A 22,744-nucleotide genomic window follows, 5' to 3' on the forward strand; every position below is an offset into this window, starting at 1 on the left:
AAAAGTTGAAACATATCAGCTACTACAATGTAATAAGCTTTATACCAAATTATCTATTAAAGACTTATCAAATTTGAAAATACGTGGCAACTAAGCTACTAACTCAATGTAAACTCTCCATTACGCGTGTAAATCATGTCATTGTACTATCTAAAACAAAGAACAAAAGGTTCATTTGATTAAAAGATAACAATTAATTTACATTGTTATGATTTTTTTGTGGTAATGAACTTTGTAAAACCAGAATGTGAAAAGTTTTAGGGGCATTGTTTTCAAACAATGTCATATTCAAATCTAAATTATTAAAGTATGGTAACTTTCTACCTTGCTCTAATCATTTTTTCTTTTACAAGCGTGTTAGATTTTCATTTTAACGATGTAATTTTGGTGGGTAGTTATAGTGCGACTGTACAGCAGTAAGCAGTAACTTGCAGACAGCAAGCCAAAATTTTTAGTCATATATTTTTAAAAGTAGCTTTAAATAATTGTCTAGACAACAATAATAATTAGCGTCAACTTTTTGAACATTCAAGTTTGTTGTAAGTTTGCTGTTGATTTGTCAACTCTTTGTAAACTCGACATCATTTTATGTGCTATAAATTCGGAGAAAAAAAGATTGAATTGCTCTAATCAAACACTGCGTAAGCGCTCCATAAAAAGCGATCACGTCGAATTGGCGTAGCCCAGTTCATAGCGTAATAATTGGTGAAACAACACCACCTTCACGTCATCGGACCTTGCGAAGGTTCTATGTTAACTCATATGAGTTTTAAGCGATACCTTTCACCAGGTTAACGATTAAAACATTAAGAAAACATACCGACAGTCAAGTGGACCGTATTTTTTTTCCAAAACCCACTGTCATTTGCGACATAGCTTTAAAGGCGCTCGTTAACGTTTTAAGCACAATTATATAAAATATTTTATTTTAAGTAATAAAAACAACGAAGTTTTAAAATTAACAGTCGCAGATTGTTTGTTTGTATTTTTTTTATGTTATTCGCCACTTCTTGTATCGTCTTTAACGAACTAAGACACGTAAATATGCTAGAGAAAGTAATTATCATTTTATCTATAATTGCTATTACAAATAAATAGACGGGCCCTGCCATTATCCAGTTTGTTAAATTAGTATTTCTTGTTAGAATTAACATTCCGAACTGCAAGATAAAACATGACTAAGTAATGAATTAGCGGCTAAGAACAAACAAATATGCGCAAAAACTATAAGGTTCTCGCATAACAAAATTCTTTATTTATTGCATACGACTTCTCGAGTAGACGTAAATGTTTCTTGTCTATCATCAATAAAGTTATTTTTTTTATATCGTAAGGTAAAAATCAGGTATTTCCGTTTTTACGTCTTATGGCACGGAAGACCATTCTGGAAAACCCATTTTACCAAGACGGAGAAGAATGCAGGACGTTATTTTGAAAATGGAATTCCATATGAACTTTCATGTTGTAATTCAATATGAGTATCGTAATAATGTTATCTGTAGCTAGCAGAGTGTAGCCGAAGGCTAAATATATAAATTTTATTACCACCTGCACCGCTTGATTGAGCTGTGAGTTTGGAAGTAAAGAGTAATTAACGTCATGAAATGCGATAGTAGGTCTTTCTATACGATTTAGAGCCTACAAAGTACAAAGGTTACTATTATGGACGTGGCATGTCCACCGCATTCTGAGGGTAGTTATTATATTTTCAAGGTAAATAGATCACTATTTGATCTCACGGCGCTGATAGTTGTGTTCGAATCTGATTTGAATGTTTCCATTATACAATTTGACCACACTTTTTATTTAACTGACTGCAACAATGTATACAGTATAGCTATAAAATTTAATGACTTTTTTATGCTAATGGTAAGGAAGTGCGCCGTTCGCAACAGAGTGGTGTTACCTACCAGAAAAAAGTTTACACAGAATGTAATAAATTACGCAAAATTAAAAAATATTGAACAAATAAATTCTTGCTAATTCAAACCGATGTTCGAATCACCTTAACTTTTTTAAGCAACAAGAAAAATGTCATTTATTATTATTTCAGTACCATTGTCATTGGCTAGAAAGCGCATTCAACTGTATCAAAGTCTGTTTAACATCTTTTCTTTCAAAATACATAATAGAATATTTCCTTTCCCATCAGGTTGCCTGATAGATTTTTCTGCTTAGCAATAAGGCCGCCTCTTGTACAAACGATGCTTTTCTTTTGTATTACCTAATGTTATTTTGGTCATAATTTAGTTTGTGCAATAAACTCTTATAAATAAATATTTAAAGCTATTTCCAATAACACGACCGGTTATAATGGAAACAGTTTCCAATAGACACGGCCCGGTGTGTCGTGCTCCTAATTATTTTGGTAAGGTTAAGCACTTGTGTTGCGTGAACAGTTGGGAACAAAGGCCATGTCGACTATACTATTAATTATAGAATGATTAACGCAGTACCGCGGTCAATTAAGGGTATGTTAGTGTTATTTTGTAATTGATTGATGCCAATTATATGTTGGGTGATAAGTTATGATCTACATGCATTGTTAATCGAAGTGGACAGTACTTTATATGCTTGAAAAATCAATATTCATTGAGGACTAAAATGGTAGAGGTACATGTTTGACATTGAGTATCTAACAGACATAGTTATGCTACTAATGTTTGTTCCTCGATGAAGCAAGAGTGGTTGAACGAATCTGTATGAAATTTTATTTAATAGACTTTTAATTTGGTATAGCACATAACAGTTCAGTACCTAGTAAGCAGAATATTATAGTAAGGAAGTTCATGATAAGTAATATTTTTCCAAAATAGGTAGCAGTTGTTTGCGTTACACATAATTAAATCTCTGTCTCCTAGCAATACTCCTGAAAATAACAGTTTTAAGATTAGAAACAAACACGTTAAACACTTCAATAGGAAAATAAACCCAAAATCTTGACCTTTTTGTATATATAACACAATTTTGATAATTTCAAAATATAATATGGGTATTACAAAATATAAAGGTACAGCGAAACCATCTGTGAGAAGCATGAACTCATAATTAGCAAGCTTTAAGCACTTTACGAGTAATTCAAATAAATTAAATGACGTTGTAAGAAACATATATAAAATTCGAACAGGTAGGTAATTAATGTCTTCAGAAACTTTAATAAGATTACTATGGTATATTTTTAAGATGCATAATTGATAATGATAAATGAGTATTGATGTAATCTTGTATTCACGATCAATGTATCTAATCTAGAAATTTCTATGTCAATCTGGCTTTATAACTCAGTCAGGGGCCAGAAAGGGTCAATATTTGACATTTATAAATACCGCGTTCACTCACTGTGAATAATATAATTATTATTTTGCCACTGGTTGTTACTTTTTAATTGTTGAGAAAATACAGTAAATTTTTCAATACGAAATTATTGTATGGTAGTTAATTATATGTTATTATTTAGGTATTATAAGACAATTACTATTATTTGTGTACATAATATATTATGAGCTAAGCAATATTTTTACTTTGCAAAAGTCCCAACATAATATTAGGGTATTATAACTTTGTCTGATGTTTCCATCTGCCTAATGATATTTACACAGATTATAAATTATCATAAAATATTATTAATTAATATTTTGGCCACAGGTAACTGTAGTGGATTAACTATACTATTAGTGATGCGTTACTAATACGGTTGCATCCATTTTTAATAGTCGGTATTTATATAAAAAGTTTCTATGATATTATTAATCGTTACCTATTAATACTTATATAAACTTTATAACATTTAGATATGCAATTCTTATAAAACAAGGAAACAGTTGAAAGTAATGTTATGCACGTGCCCTTTCGTTAGCAAAATTGCAGGCTCTAAGTTAGTTTTTCTAACAAATACCCGCGGCCCCATCATTAAAGCGGCTCAACGGAACACAGTGGGGTTTTAGTCGGTAAGAATCCGACATAACCCACAGCTCCTTCCCCGGGGGCCGTGGGTATCTTTGGAAGATTTCCCCACTATAAAAAAAAGGCTCTAAATTAGTTTACTTATTAAGCCGGGTATATACTTATCCCACTGCGTTTTTTCAAAAAAGTATAATTAAATTAATCGTAAGAGTACTTACATTTAATATCTAAAAAAATGAAAAGAACGTTCGATAGCATCTGAAGCATTTCATTCGTTTTGTTTTCTTTATCATTCGTAACTTTCAATTCAATTCCGATTTCAATATCGATATAGTTAATGAGTTCTCGCAGGGCGTGGCGCAACATTGATGCGTCCGGATTGTAACAATTACCGTATTATGTAACTGGAAACGTAATGATAACAGGAAAGTATTTTAACAACTCGTTTGAATAATACACGTATAGAACGCTGTCTAATCATACGCTGTTAAATTCGATGATTATATTATTACCTCTTACGTGTAAATAGTTACACGATAAGTGTAGGTTGTCATGTTGTAAGGACCAATGGTTGCGTACAGAATCGATTTTATAAAGCCTAGTTTGTTTGGTAATTACCTACAACCTGCATATTATAAGAGTTCATTCGGTTCTAGGGTACGATAACGCTCTAGGATGTCACCTGTCATTTCACAAATCGCATTTGTAACTGTATAGTACATACAGGCAATAATTAGGTGTGCTCGTGTTTTTTGCTCAATAATTAGTAATTACTGTTTACAAAATATGCTATAAGGAAAATAATCAAATGTTATCAAAACTTTTCAAATACATCAATAATAATCAAATCAAATAGTTGAAATAGTTGGTAGTCAGATCTGTAGACACAAATGACTTGTAAATATTTACATGATAATTGATAATAATGATGTTGTAAATTTTGCGCGTAGTTTGTTCGAGCCAAATTACAGTCCATGAAATCAGATACATCTACTTTTATCTGCCCTAAAAGTTATAAACCAACCGTATTATAACGTTACGTGTATAGTTAATAGTGTATACTGTATATGTAATATGAAGTTAAATTATAACGTTGAAAATAAATCTTAAAAAATTAGGTATAACGACATGATTTCCAATACCAATCAACCAAAGACGTTCGTCTCATCAGAGCGTATTTCACAAGATAATAGCATTCCTTTACATTCAACTTGGTATCACTTCCTCTTGCCTCACGTAATGCGCCCGCGCCGCAAGCGCACGCGATCTCGCGTGTGGCCGTTTATGAATACGCCTTAAGATTATCTTTAACGATTGATGTTGTGATATGTAATGTGTCTTAAGAGCCTTGTTATTGTAATGTGATCGAGCTTCACTATCGGCTTGGTTACTTTGAAGGGATTTAGAGGAAGCAACTTTTATGTAACAGTGAAATTTTACGTATGAGTTAAAAATCACCGTCGCGTCGTTGATTGAATTGTTACGTGCATGGGGTTTCGACATATTGATACAAGTAAAGATAGTGAAGCAATTTAAATTACATGAAACGTAGAAACTGCTAGAGATTTGCAAAATTTATAGCTGGGTAATAAAGAGACCATAAAGTTATAGATCTCAATTGAAGTTAAATAGCATAATTTATAAGTATTTGTTACCGTTATTATAAATGGTTTCTGAAAGCATACACGGGCAAAACATCTGGCAAATATAATATAAGTATGTACTTACTTACTACTACTACCTACTACAAACTCTATTCTACTCCTAAGCTATAATATTTATTCACATAATCTGCGACATAATATCACAGTTGTAGAAAATAGAACAACATTTTATGCTGCATTTAATCTAACATTATAAGATATAAAACGCATGCTTGATTAAGAATGAAATTGAAAGTTATTATCATTGTATAAGTGTATTAAAGAAAGTATAGTGACACAATGCACTCGTTTCTTATAAATTTTCTGATGTAACGTCTCCGTTCTCACCCAGAGATATAATCGGAACTGCGCTTGATAATTAATATCTACTGTTAGAACAATTTTATTGTTTTCAGATTTTCATTATTAAAATATTATATTATAAAGTGTTGACGTGTAACTTAACTTTTTGTCTCAATTTTATTATAATAATAATAATAAAACACTTTATTGTACAATGCACAGATATTAAATACAATTTCATACAGAAGGAATCTTCACCGTACAAATTGGCGGCCTTATCGCTTAGAAGCGATTTCTTCCAGGCAACCTTGGGATATAGGAAAATGAAAAGATTGAAAAGGTAGATAGTGCATTACAAGAAGTGAATACACATAAATATAATAGATATAGGTAAAGGTATAAAATTATAATATATATAATATAATTACATAATTATATAACATAATAGAAAAACGTGCAGAAGAGGATATATAAAATTTCAAGTAGAGAAAAAGGTAAAACAGAACAGATACAGAATGACTAAGAGGACATATCTGTCCTATCATATTTTTTAATTACAGCTTTAAAACTATTCAGAGTTTGCGCTTGCTTTATTGCGGTTGGTAGGGAGTTCCACAATCTTACGGCTTGCACGGTAAAAGATGAATCATAAAATTTGGAAATGTGAGCAGGCATACAAAGCGTAAGATTGTTAGAGGAGCGCAAATTACACTCATGAGATGAGCCCATAAATACAAATCTCTTTTTTAAGTAGGAAGGAGTTCTGGGATCGAAAAGGATTGAGTATAGGAGGGACAGGAGATGCGTATTCAGGCGAAGGCGGATAGGAAGCCATCTGAGTTGTGAGCGGAAGTCTGAGATATGGTCGAATATAATATATTAAGACGATACACAAAAAAAAATCCACTGCTTGGCGGGCGGAGTCTAATAGCTCGCTATCGCGAACGCGGGTGTGCGCGAAGTCAATCTTGCAAACTCGCCGCGCTGCCGCTGGCCGACTCGGGACAAACATGTATGGAGTCGTCATACAGTTATAATATTGTTATACATATATATTTTAATTGTTGATTTATTGGTTTTATTTTCTTGCTTATAAACACAAAATTATCTTCTTTTTAACAACTACTTAGACATTATTAATAATTATTAATTATTATTATTTCGTAATGTTTACTTTATTACAAAATAATACAGGTTATAAATAATCTTTAAAATAACAAAAAATATTGTTACTCTGAAAAAATGAAATGGTACCTAATTACGCGGACTACTGAATTGATTTAGATAGAATTTGATGCTGACGTAGATATTACATCATGCCCAGAAATGAAAGGTACTATTTCTGAAAGAAGTTATAAACCCTAATTCTTCTCAGTCAAATTCAAGAGTGGAAGATATCGCTAATACAGTAAAACTGATGCGAAACTTTGGATGTTAATTTGTATATTTTTTTGTTAGTTGTTACTTAATCACGTCAAGACTACATTACTACGGTAATAGACGCCATCAAGAAATTTAATAAAAGTAACCCATCGCAAAAGTTAAATAGCAGTAATTTAGGTATTAACGGTCAATCGAAACCATTGTTCGCCTCCGAATATCTCACCCCAAAGGATAGACGATTGTTTTTCCTAGCAAGGGAATTTGCGAAGTCAGAGCAATATCATTTCTGTTGGATGAGTAACGATAGAGTTTTTCTCCGGAAGAAGGAAGGAGCATCTCATATTTTGGTAAAAAACGAAGACCAATTGAACCAATTAAAACTTAAGAAGTGACTAGATGTTAAGCAAAAATTAGTTATAATTTTTTTCTATTTTTCTTATAAAAAACATATACAAATAATTGTAATTTACTCAACAATTTACATAACAGTTTACAAGAATTACAAACTTTACACGCTCAAATTAATGTAAGTACAATATTTTACTTTATGATATAAAAACCACTCAAAACAACATCACACATATTCCACATACACAAATATTGATTAATATTGCACGTTTTGTTTTACAAAAGTTTCAACGATCGCTTACTTTGCTAAAATTTTCTAACAAAATAATACTGTTTTACGGAATGTTACAATTAATAATCTATCCAATAATATTTTTAAAACTCAATCATTTAATTTTGCGGTTCCTCAACTTAGTTAAAAATATTAAATCACAACTCTTATATTATATTGTAAGGCGGTTGAATTTGATAATTAAAATTATTTATATATTTCTCTTAACAGCACAATTGTTTAAACTTTACAACAAAATTCAATACCTTAAGTGATAATTTAGAATCTGATATAACTGAAAGCCTTAATATCACGTGTCAAAATGCAAATACATACTCTGAATGTCCCTATCTAATTGAATATCATGCTACTCAAGGAATATCGGTACTATGCGCTAATATCAGGAGTATTAACTGCAACTTTGACTATCTTGTATCAAATCTATCAACTATGAATATGACAATTGATATCATTGTCCTAACCGAAACCTGGACAGATGCAAACAGTTCTCCCCCCCTGCTTCAATCATATAATATGTTTCATACAAAAAAATCATTCAATCAAAATGACGGCATTGTTGTATATGTAAAGGAAAACCTAGGATGTACTTATACTGAACCTCTTTTCCAGGATGGAAACTGTCTGATTTTATATATTAATAACTCATATAGTATTATTTGTTGTTATAGACCTCCTAGCTTCGTTAATCCATCTAACTTTCTTAATTCTCTCGTATGTATACTGGAGCAAACAAAAACAAAAAATATTATTCTTACGGGTGACATAAATCTTGATATTATCCAGAATAGTATCACGCCACACGTTAACGAATATTTAAATATAATAGCTGCACACGGACTAAAAGTAGGCATTAATCGTCCTACACGGCTGCTAGCCTGTTTGGATCATTTTATGATAAAGTCCACAAAAACATGCCGTACCGTCATTCTTCCTGAAATATCCGACCATAAACCTATAGTGCTTTACGTTCAAGATCTCGAATCATATAATAATAATGTCATTCCTTCTTCAAAAATAAACTTTCGCCTGCTTAAGGAAGCCCTTAACCAAAAGACCTGGTTGCATTCTGACTTTTTTGAACTAACTGATCCTGATGTTGCTGCATCCATATTAATAAGTTGCTTACAAAAAGCAATTAATACTAGTTCTACAGTTAAGAATATCCCTAAACGAAAGCAGATACTAAAACCATGGATAACCTCGGGAATTCTTAGATCAATTCGGAAAAGGGACGTACTACACAAAAAATCTAACAAGACACCGAACGATATAGTACTCAGAAACCGCTATACAAAGTACAGAAATACATGCAATAACATTATTAAATCACAGAAAGAACTCTATTTCCAAAATAAATTTAAACTTCACGCAAAAAATATCAAAGGTACATGGGAAACTATTAAAGAATTATGTAATCTAAAACGATGTAACAATTCAGCTATTGACCTGTTGAATTTAAAAAATACGCACACTGAATCATTAGACTCCGTTAATGAATATTTCACGAATGTGGGATCAAATTTGGCTAACAATATCTTAACTACAATCAATAAATCTGTCGCGGATCTCTCTACTAAAGCTACACATTTTAATGGACCGATTAATTCCATGGCTTTAATCCCCACTGACGCTAAAGAAATTGCTAATATAATTGTCTCAATGAAGAAAAGTGCTTCGGCAGGCCTGGACGGTATAAGCTCATCTGTGTTATATAACAATGTTGATATTCTTTCTGAACCTATTAGCTACCTCTGTAATTTAAGCATAAGCACGGGCCAATTCCCCAAAATTTTAAAGAAAGCAGTTGTTGTTCCAATATATAAATCAGGAGAAAAGACCCTACCATGTAATTACCGGCCAATTTCCCTTTTATCTAGTATCTCTAAGATACTAGAAAAAGTGGTTTCAACTCGATTGATAAAATTTCTAGATGCTAATAACATTATTTCTAAAAATCAGTTTGGATTTCGTAGTAAACTCTCGACCCAAGACGCTATCCTCAAACTCACTCACTGTATCACTCATCACTTGGACCGAGGCAATAAATGTTTAGGTATTTTCCTTGACCTTCAAAAGGCATTTGATACAGTGAGCATACCTATTCTTTTGTGTAAACTCCAGAACATAGGAGTGCGTGGCAATGTCTTAAAGTGGTTTCAGGATTATCTAAGTGATAGAGTCCAATGTGTCAAAGTAGAGGGATCGATGAGTAATCAATCTACATGTACCTATGGTACTCCGCAAGGTAGTACTATAGCTCCTATCCTGTTTTTGATTTATATCAATCCCTTATGTGAGTTAAAAATAAATAACGCAGAAATTGTTACTTTCGCGGATGATACTGTCATCTTGTTCTATGATAAAGATTGGCTCAAGCTCAGACAGATTGTAGAGAGAGGGCTCGCTTCCGTGACAACATGGCTTGAGGATAATTTACTATCTTTAAATACTAAAAAAAACGACTTACATCTGCTTTTCTAAGAGTAAAACTCTCTCTCCTTCACCTGATTTTGAAATAAAAATTCATACCTTCCCATGCAATAGGATTCCCAGACTGCTGACAACTTGCAATTGCGAGAAACTACTTCGAGTCGAGCACACCAAATACTTAGGTATACAGGTAGACAGTCACTTAAAATGGGATGTTCAGGCCTCTTATTTAGTAACGCGGTTACGAAGGATGATCTATATATTCAAAAATCTAAGAGCAGTAGTAAATAAAAATACCGTTCTACTAACATACAAGGCACTAATAGAAAGCCTCTTAAACTATTGCATATGTGCATGGGGAGGCATGGCTAAGTCCCACCTTATTCATGTCGAACGAGTTCAGAGGGCAATTATTAAAGTAGCGCTAAAATTACCATCCAGATATCCCACTACAAATCTATTTAAGGAATCAAACTTATTAAGCGTACGGAAAATATATTTAAAGGAAATCCTACGACGATACCATACACAGACAGTACCAGCCTTACAGATTGTTAATAAAAGAAGAGACCGATTCCCTATGCCGCGTACTAATAGTAGGTTTGCTAAAAGATTTTTTCATTTTGCTGCCCCTAAGTTTTACAATATTATAAGTAGGACCCAAAAAGTTAGGACTTTAAATAACAGTTTATTTAAAAAAGCGGTCATTAAATGGCTTGAAAATTATGATTATGATGAAATAGAGCAGCTCATAAATAATGGATAGATGTCAATAATATAACATACACAAACACACAACACTCACATGCACAAGCACACACATTCACAAACACACACACACACACATATACACACACTCACACTAACAAAATCACGCACTATACTTGTAAAAAGCTTGTAAACGCACAACTGTATATTTAATTATATGTTTTTTTTTTTTTTACTTTCTCTGTTTTTTAAATGTAATCTTTTTGTTGTACTGAACATGTTCTCTGGGAAGGAACTGTCTTCCTTAACACAGGATTTTCCTAGCTAGGAAGACAGAGCCACACTGTAATTGTACTGTATTAATTTTTGTACTCAATAAAGATATTTTTATTTTTTATTTTTATTACCAATTTTGATAAAATATAGCTAATTGCCTGGATTTACACATAGGATACTTTTTATCCGAACTGAACACTTCTGTGGGATAAAAAAGGATTCAAGATATAACCTAATTCCACGCGGGCAAAGCCGCGGTCGGAATGATATTTTTTAAATAAAAAAATTGTTTAAAAAAAACACAAAATATATTGACGCATGTATTTATTTTTTGCACTCTATTATAATTGTAATTATTCATTACAAATAATCAAAATAAAATAGCCAGAACAAAGTTAGGCCCTGGTAGGATAGGTAGGCAGGTACAGCAATGTGAGACGAACACTGGCTTATTTATACCATTAATAATGTATTATAAACATTAAATTAAGTTTACTTTCTAACAACAAAAATACATAATATTAGCTAATGTGAAAACGAATCAACCAATCATCCCACAACAATGAAATGTGCACACAAATATTCATCCAAATCGGTTCATGTGATTAGGAGGAGTGACTGCAGCGCCATCCTCCGGGCCCAATTGTGTTTCCAGATCACCCAGGAACTCAATTTAATATACTTACACAAAATTTTTCGAAATTAAAACTCACATTACTATGTAAATATGAATATAAACCGGTTTAGTACTAAGCAATTTCCCGCACAGGTGTAGTAAGTATAAATGAAATAAATATCAACATCAAATTCTTTATACAACATACGTATCTACCACCTACTAAGAAATTCTTGAAATTTTTTCGTATTTTTTTAAAATATAATACTACTCCAACGAGCTCCTGTTCCATAATTCCATATTACGTCCACCATACTTCCACTAAGTTCACCATGATTTTTTATTTCTTTGCACTTTGTTGCTTTTTGCTAAAAATGGAATCATGCGATAAAACCAGTAGAGCGTTGATAACACGGACATATATCAAGATAGACTAAGCGAGTGTATGTACTTCCCGTGTCCAAACTACGATTATGAAACTTACTTGACGCTGGCCTACACTCAGTCCGCGCTTGCAGTTCGCCAAGGAAAGACGTGAAGCTGAATAAAGTAAAATGCCGAATTACGCCGTTATAAACTGTAGAAACTCCACAGCTGTGAGTGGCCGAGTTAGCAGAGATGTTTCCTTCCACCGGTAAGTAATTTTCTAATCAGAATATGCACTATTTATTTTAAAATCAAATAAAGAATATCTGTGGAAAACGATCGTGACAAACACGGATACCAAATCATACGAAATGATTCGGAATACATTGCGGCTTTTACTTGGCACGGTAAAGATCGCGTCGTATGATAACAAGCAATGAATAGCGTCTTCTCATTTTTCTGTTCTCATTTTTCTGTCCAATTTTGTGGTTAGTGATGTTCATTTGATGCAACAGTTCTCGATTCTAATCGATTTTATAATCGAACAGATAAATGATAATTTGAAGGAGCAATTTTTCAGAAAAAAAGGCATAGATTTTTTTTGTCATTTAATACGACTTGACCTAGAACTTTTAAGTATTTTAATACAAAGGTACTAAAAATAAATATTATGACATGGACGCCATTAGTTAAAGTGTCATCTTGGGAGTTTTTTAAGAAAACTCCTTATTGCTTAGACTATGTTTGTTTTTTCAGTTTTCCAAGTAACCCGAACATAAAAGGAAAATGGATCGATGCAACGGGACATAAAGATTGATTGATTGACAGTTTCATTACTTTCTTTCGATGGCCTCTCTAGTACGTAGTACATGGTAACTCAATGGGCATATGTAAGAAAAAGCTAAAACACATTAGTTTACTTGTTAGAATATTTAAAGGTTTATAACTTTATTTTATCATCCCTCTGTCTATGGTAATTATCATTTTTCTGTCTTGAATCGATTTAGTAATCGATTACGATTCATTTATTTGACTACCTCTTAGACATAGATCTAGTTTGATCTGATTTCTTTCGATTTACTTCGATGGGATAGGACGATACTAGAATCGCCGCGCGAGTGGCGGCCTAATCGATTTAGCGTAAAATGAAATTAACATCACTAAAAAGCGCGCGTGACGTCATAACGCGTCAAGGTCAGTACAAAAAATATGACACGCTTGGTTTTCATACAGATCGCGGTACTTGCGTTGTCTACTTATATATACATGTCTGTGGTTGATAACATACATTTTTGACTGAATAAAGGTACTTACGAAGGAGTGGGTTCACATTGTGAACAATCAGTGGGTTTATTTTCCTTCTGGATTCCGGATTTCTGAAAAGATTATTTATGCTATAAATTAAAAAATCTTACACATTCGTTATGTACTTAAAACAGGGGTACATAATATCAAACATCGTCTATAATACAATTATCATCAAATTTAAAATAAAACCAACTTACTTCTTAATTTGTTCCAATTGTAAGCATTCTTTTTCCCCCAACCTTTATGTTTCTTCTTCTTATTTTCTTTATTGTCCCCATTTGTCTCATTTTGTCTTATCGTGTTGTCACCCTTTTTTACGATTGCGCAAGCGACACAAGTTCCCCGTGTGACGGCCGTAGCGGGAATGACTCGTGCAGCGATCGGGGTAGGAAGGTACAGGGCGGCTCTCGCTATATTGGCTGGTCAGGCGCTAATTTCAAGTATTTCTTGTTTATTTCAAAACCATCGCATATTTCAAAATTCTAACACGGTAGACGTATAGGTTGTATATTTTATAGTTAATATCCAAAAAGTCGTAACTTTACGTTTGTTATTTTGAAGATGCCAGAGATTAAAAAAAAATAACAATGAGAACTTTGTATTTTTTTTCTATCGAGAAAATATCATGGAATCATGTTTCTAAAACGGTAGACGTATTGTGTTACTATTGAACTTTCTTGTCAAGAATTTTCATCACGACAACATTAATAATATAAAAATTACGAAGGTTTAAAAAGGGCCGTAAATGTTAGAAAAATTAATTCATCACCTTAAAAGCATATTTTTCGCTCACGGTCATTAGTTTTTCTTATTCTTACGCATTACATATGTATAAATACTTTACTGTTTATATTTTAATATTTTTGCATATAATTTTTATTTATAATATACAAATATTTTACGACATCCTTCTTATGATATTGTAAAATGTTTGCCTAAAAGCAGATTATAGATTTTGGAACACGGAAGGATATCTTTTTTATATAAATTACAAGCACTTTTCCGTTTCCAAAAGACATTTGTCAAATAATATGGCGACTTTACAAGGTTTTTCAAAATTCCTAAAAATTATAAAAAAACTAATTTATTTTTGCCAAATTATGAAACATATACACTTTATGAACTTATCTCCTTGATAACGCATTTATTTTGTAATTTGAAGAAAAAAATGTTCAAATCGATTATCAACGAATTAAAATTAATTTACCATGGGAATATGACGGCTATAAACCAGTTTGTTAATTTCAAACGGATGCATATCCGCTCGAACCAATGGTTGGATAATTTTTTGAAATTTAAATCCTCTCACAGATACTAATAAGCAGTATCGGGTTTCATAATTACGATTGGTTTTCATTTTTACAAGAATGAATGATGATGAATACAGTTAATCTATACTTTTTATATTATTGTTTGAAGGCGCTAATCTCAGGAACTACTGGTCCGATTTGAAAAATTATTTCGGTGTTAGATAGCCTATTTATCGAGGAAGACTATAGGCTATAATTATTATGTCAAAACCGCGAAGCACAGCAATCTAGTGATATCATATTCGATTAAGTTAATATGATCGTTTATGAATAGAAAAGAAAAAACTACAATTGTATGTATTTTGTTTTCAACCATTCAACCTAATGCAATTCAAGATATTAACTCTGGCTACTTAGTATCCATTTTATTGATCACCACTCAAATAAAAAAGAACAACACATATATGAACTTATAGTGCGATTAAACATTATTGAGATCATGCAATAAACTTTTTACTGAAGTGTGTGAGAGTTATAAAACCTACTTGTATGATGGACGAAATGATACCTTTTAAATCACACGCTTTCAGTCAGAATGTCATGTTAAGTCTCATAATTTGCCTTATCTTAAAAACGGGGGCAGATGAAAGTGGTCTTTCACTTAAATTAATCATATGATCTGTGCATTTCAATAGTAATTACTTAACTTTTTATACAACAAAGTACATTGTATGGGGCTTGAGAAAAATCTCATAATGGGTCTGTGTTTAGATAGCTCTCATCTTTATAACATTTGCTGTTATCTGTATTTTTAGAAATTAAAAAAAGTAGATTTCAATGTAATTTTAGCAATTACTCACGATACTTCTCATGTAAAAATTACTGTTATTTAGTAGTAGTTTAGTGTATGTTAAGTTGGGAACTGGCCACAAGCAATTTATTTTTATCCTATATTCAGATACTTTAAGAGTCAACGAGTTTAATCGATCGAACGATATAACAAATTAAATATTATTATTGATCGTTTGAAATAGACATAAAGGCGACAATATGATCACATGATTTAAAAACAAGTTTCCAAGTTTTGATATGTAATCTCCATATCTTTTAAGAATGTTTGTAACAGAATAATCGTTAATAAAATTAAACTAGGAAAATTATATTATTTCTTAATTTTATTTAAGAAAATTGTTAATATAGTCGTAATAAATTGATTAATTATTTAATTGGGGTAAATGATTATTTTTCGAACTTGAGAATTTTTTTGGTAAGTCAAGGTGAGTTACAATTACTCGTACTGGGTCAACTCAAAAATCTACAAATATTTGTCATTCCCTAGTGAAAAAATATATTTGTGATAAAATACAGGAAACATTAAGTTTTTGATTTCTTTCGAACGGATGTTAGAAATATGTTTTCGTCACGAGTCACATGTTTTGGGGTGTAATCATTTGATTAATGAAAAAGGCAAAATTGCGAATAAATAAAATTCTGGTAAATATAAGTACTTAAATATCAGTCTTATAGCATGATTTATTTAAAATTATTAAAACAGAAATTTATTTCTAGAAAAAAACAAGATTTTATAAGTTTTACAAAAATCGTAGTGAAGTAATATGAAGGAACTATTTTTATTGCCAAAGCATTTTCATCACTTTATTTTTTTTAATAGAAATAATAATATGTAATCATAGAAGGTTTTTCTCAGACCTTAACATGATACATTTTCGAAACTATGTTATTTATTAATTCTAAAGATTTATTTTTTACGATTTTATAAATTAACGTTAACGTTGATATCAATTAATGGTTTTACGTTATGTGTCATGGGAAAAATAAAATATAAAGCAATGATTGGTATAACCCAAAATATTAGATTATATCAAACTTCTTAATGACATAAAGATGCCCAAATTTGCATACGTGTATCTGAGGAAAACATTTTAATGACTCTCCTTGATAAATAGGTAAAACCTAGTCAAAAGTATGGTTTTGCTACCTGGGTTTTTTATCAAAATCAAATTCGGGTCGAGGTTATGTTATGTATAATAATTATGTTTTTGAATTGGATATTTATCAGAAACATTTCTCAATTTATAAAAAGATCGTAGTAATGGAACTATGAAATAATTTTAAGACAAACCCAGAACTTGAAAGTTCCATTTCCTAGCTAATTTTTTATACGTGATGTTATATACGCAATTTGAAGTACATTTTCGTAGTCTAAATTCAATGATACTTACGTAAGTATGACTTCAAATATGGATAGCAAACGTGGGCTGTACTTATTTGCTAACTACCACTGATAACTTCTTTTAATAATCCAATTTATTTCAAAGACACGACAGGTTTCTATTTAATAATATCTTATAGTAGCTTGTTTAGGCCTCCTTAATAAATTATCTCTTTCATAACCGTTACAATTACGTTCTGATCTTAAATTGGTGCGAAACATAGTAAGCCAATAATCATAAAAATGTAATGTTTTTTAATGAAATGCATTTCTGTTTATATAACTAGCTATTGAAATAACGTTACGATACATTCGCAACCCCGTGTTACTCGTGTTAGTATTTTGCAAAAGTTTAATTTGTATCTAAATTTGTAATAATAATCTAATATAAATGTTTGCCTGTATCGTCTTATTTGTAAACTTTACTATTCTATATTACAACAAACAAAAGATACTGCAAGTGAGATTTTATACATTCATTTAAAATTTAAGAAAAAGTTTATATAAAACGGTGATCCTTAGACCTTATGGTAAATAAGATTGCTAACCTTTTATGTAATACGAGAGGGAAACTAATTTAGTAGTTTTGGATAAATAATTGATTTTGTTAAATTTTTAGCCCAACTCTTAAGTACTATAATTAACAACTATTGGATTAATATAAAATATGAAAAGATGACAGCAATAGTCTTGAGCCATATTATACTAAAATTGTATCATGGCTTATGCAAATGCAATGCTTTAAATTTGAAATCATTAATTAAGTAGAAAATGGTGTGAAATTCTTCGTTAACAAATTAATTTAAATGAAAAGTGGGTTTTCAACTCAACACGTCGAATAAAACACCACTCATCAATTTTAATGACATAAAATCAAGGCATTTCATAATTTTATTTGCTTATTAGTTGTATATTTTCAATGAGCCGTAATTATATGTATTTGTATTATTTCCTTATACGCAATATGGTTTTCGGGTCCAATGTCGGGTGTAAGTACTGAATTCCGCTCGACTTATCAATGAGGTGGAGCTTGCGTAAGTGCTTCAGTGATTACAGTAGTTATATGTTACATAAGTAATGCAACATTCTTAGCGCGGCCTTCCGAGTGTAAATAAACGTTAAAATTGATAACGTAGATTCCTTGCATTTATTGTAATAGATTTAATCATTGTAATCAGATATTATTTTGGCCTACATTTTTATTTTGCATTCGAGCTCTACATTTAATTAACTATTTAAAATTATTTTTAATGTAGGCGATTGTTAAATATTTGTATGAACATTTAGATTAAAGGGGAGTCATCAATAAATTTTTGTAAGTGGAAATAGTGAAAGATTAAAAAATTATAGACAATGGATACTGCATCATGGATACTCAAATGACGAGTTAAAAAATCCAAAGAGGAGTTATTATAATGGTATCGTAATATAAGAAAAGCGAATTTTATTCTAGTTACCAAATATTTTCACACCGTCTCGAATATTCCTATAGAATTGGCAAGAAATGCGTCATTGAGACGCAACAAACTGCGAAACTATAGTTGAAAATCTGCGAAATAAGTCTTAGTCATGGTTAAGAAATAATTTATTAATAGGTAAAAGCAACAGCTTATGTCAACGTTCATTGTTGAAGTGGTGTAATCGGTCTGTCTGTGCAATCCTTTATTGGATTAAGGTTAGCCGCTATGAGATTTTTTTGTGTTAGAGCAGCGACCTGGTTGACAAGTGACCGATACGTTTTAACCTTATTTTAGATAAAGTATTACGATCTTGAATTATTTCAAGGGCTCAGAGAATATTCATGAACTGAAATTCTTATTATTTCCATTTAATAATCAGATCCGAAAGCTTTTTTAGCGTGAATGGTAGAGCGTCATAAAAGACACAAAAAGGTTGATTATTCACTTAATAGCAAAATACAGCTTTGATGTAGGTAGATATTTAAAACCAGAAAAAAGAATCTGAACTTTTCTCTGTTATGTTTTCAGAATGACTAAATGTGTTGGATTTCTTTTTTAGGCAGCTCAAAAATAATTCAATGAGCACAATATTATTTATAATCTGTATATTTTCGAATACTTACTAATTAATTATGATTGCAAACCTTAGTTTCAATCCCTAAAACTGAATAAGTAAAGTTTTAGTTTCTTATTAGACTGTTCTGACTGTTCATAGTCATTAAGGCGCTGCACAACTTAGCAAAAAACATAGAAATCAAACTCTACCTCTTATTTTAAATAATATTTATTAAAGCTAAGTGCACTCGAAAATAATAAAATATATAAATGATAAAATCATAAAGCAATAAAAAATCGTTACAAGTTTTACAATTTTAATCAATCTATACTAGGTATATAAACAGACATAAGTTTTGTGGTCACCGGATACGATTGGCATATAAAAATCATAATTAAATTGAATTAGAATTTTAACTTGAATTTTGAATAGCAAAATTACGTAATTTTCATCAATATTACATCTAAAACCTACTTTCAGCAAAATTCTTAAGTAATATTAAGTATTTTTTATTTAAATCATTGCCTAAATTAACCAAAATTAGAAATTGATACTATTTTTAATAAATTAACAAAATCGTCATTTTTAGATCTGTTTGGTAAAAGTTTAGATGTGATAAAAAAAATTATGCAATACGATATTATGTGTTATATTATTAGCATGGTAAACAAATATTTTGCAAGTCATTTATCATTATAAAATAGAAGGGGCGGCGGAAACAGCTGCTCTAATATATATTAGGTTTAATTAGCCAACGATTGAGCTTATAAATTCTCTTGTCATGATTCAATAGGAACTATTTACGGTGTAATCTAGCATTTATTGTGCGGCTGTTGGTTAAATATGCTACAATAACACTTAGTCAAAATTAAATATTATAGTTATTGGTATCACGGATATGATTCTGATGATAAAAATACATGGAACGGATAAACCACAAATCAAAAACATGCAGCCACTATAATAGTCAGGCAGTTAATTAGTTAAAATTGTGTCCATAGTCCATAACAGTAGTTCGTACTTCAAAATAAGTACTGTCAAGTTGCTTCCGATTATTGGATTATTTTAGTAGACGCGACATTATAAATACCTCCGATACGGAACGTCGCTTCTTAAATAATTAAAATGGATATGCGTAATTATAGTTTCACTTTGATGGTGATTAACTGTATAAACTAAAAATATTACGATAGACTTATGTACTGTATTATGTACAGATAATATTATATTAATATTACACATTGCAGATGACTGAAACTGATTGCAATTTTTATAAAAGCAACATCTTCTTCAATAGTTTATTTATCTTGGTACAGTAAAATAAAATAAAATAAAAAAATCCCATCAGACAGATAAAGAGAGAGAATTCACCCTAGAATAAATACATTTCAAATAGCACACCAGTTAATGTCTATGTACGAAGTTGATGTCGATAGCTGAAACTTGCTGTAGAAAAGGTCTTACCAATAACCAATCCTATTGTGTAAAAGATATTTATGTACTTTAAAAACCACATAAATTTTAAGTCTAATGATGAGTTAAATCTAATACATACATCTATATAAAATAACTGCAACATCTGTCCATACAATATTATACTTGTTTATGTAATAGAAACAAAAACCCCACTGCTTATTACTAAATTATACAGTTTAGGTGTCTAAATGCTAGGTTCAAGGCAATGTTATATGAAACAAACGGAAGCGGATAAACCACCATGTGAAAACAGTCATAACGAAATGTTCCTTGTCTTTGAACAATGCGTTATTAGTTTAAAAGTGATTTATCTTGATAATTGATCGATTTTATGGGGTTTCCTATTATTAATACCATTACATGTATATAATCAATTATTATTATGGTTAAGGAACTAATTGTTTTGCGCTTATTAGTGGTGTATGCGGAACTGATTTTTTATTCATACTTTAGACACAAATAATATGTAGTCTAAAATTATTTATAATAGAAAATACATTAATTATTGACGTATGTTAATTAAATTTAATACACCATTGTACAAACGATTTATTAACTTCAAATTGTGGAATATGAACACAATATGAACAAGATTATGATAATGGATACAATTGTATTTTTTTTCGAATCGATTTTTTTAATGCGAACCAATGACAAGGATTATAAGTCGCTTAACACCAAGTCTAGGTTGGGCTTAAATTAATTTTCCTTCTACGAAATCAGAAGCAATAACTGATAAGCATAAGTCCATTGGCTCTAATGTGGTATGAAGTTTACGCAATCACGTAATTTTCTCGAATTACACATAGGGCGTAAAGCGTGGAACCAGATCTAAGCATTGCGTCAAAGAGGCCGGACATTATCAACGATATTCATTTAGTAGCATTGGTGGGCGGCCTTCAGGTGTCTGATAAGAACCGACCACTGTTTTAGTTACAATACCAGCAATTATGGGTTAATGTAATAAATTACTCGATTTGACTGCCCTCTCAGCGAACCACACACGCCCTTGTCTAAAAAGGTCACACGAATTCCTATTGTCTTCGTAATTAACATTGACACTGTGTTACCTTTGATTCGTGTATGTAGAGCTAGAGCAAATACATGTATAGTGTATACTTTAGAGGTATGTATATCAATGAAAATTTCCCCAAATTGTAATTGATAATAAATGTAATTTTTAAAGCAGTTATGAAAAATATCCGGGTGACCTCCAGTGGACCTTGTGCCGGTGACTTTCTATCAAACTCACTTCGGTTAACTACGTGTTACAGTTCGGTAAACTCGATATATTTGACTATTCAAATGTTTTACTTGTAGTTTTAACAACACGCTATCTTAGTATTGAGATAATACCCAATTGTTCATATTTTTATTTTATATAATACCTTTTTTTTTATAATGATATAAAATTGTATTTAAATATCAAGTGGATTAGATATAAGAATTGCTGCTACTAGAGAAGTTCCTAGTACAGTTTTGTGCAGAAAAGAAAAATATGTTGTAACAGGATGATAATTGCAATTTTTAATAATACCTCACGATAATTGCTGTATAATACTATAATTATATCGTTAGTTCTTGTCATATACATTAAGATACGATAAATAGTAATTATTTTATTAATTGCAATGCGCAATGATCTAGTTACTAGGCGTTACGAAGTAAGGATTATAAATATTACCTTATTATTCATTAATTTGAAATAGAAAGTGAAAATATGTAATGTGAAATATGCGTAATGTAGGGCAGATATCGTCATTATGTTTTAAAAAAATATCTAATAATAGTAATTCAAGCGCCAATTGTTTGTTTCTAAGTGTTTTAGATATATTACAAGTAATTGCAAGAAATGCATTATCTATATGTGTCAAATGTCAATGTAATAGCAATGAGAAATTAATTAAATAAAGAAAGACGATTTTTTAAATTAAATGAAATATATAAATTATAGGACTTTTATTTGATATTTTTAATTTCGTATTTTAATTAATCGTAATCGTAATGTAAATTTTAGCTTTAATTCATTATGTGGCTGTAAATTGTGTTTTTGTAAATAAATAAAAAATGTAAATAATGTCTCTGGACAATATTCCAGAGGTGGCGCGAAGACCATGTAATGGCGGGTGCCTTTATAAAAAAAAATGCACCATGCGACTAAAGAGTTCTAAAGGATTTTACACATTATTGAAT

Source organism: Colias philodice, chromosome 9 (genome assembly GCF_061535455.1).
Source record: "Colias philodice isolate Cphi_HAF_F1 chromosome 9, ilColPhil1 Martin Lab GWU primary, whole genome shotgun sequence".
Taxonomy (NCBI): Eukaryota; Metazoa; Arthropoda; class Insecta; order Lepidoptera; family Pieridae; genus Colias; species Colias philodice.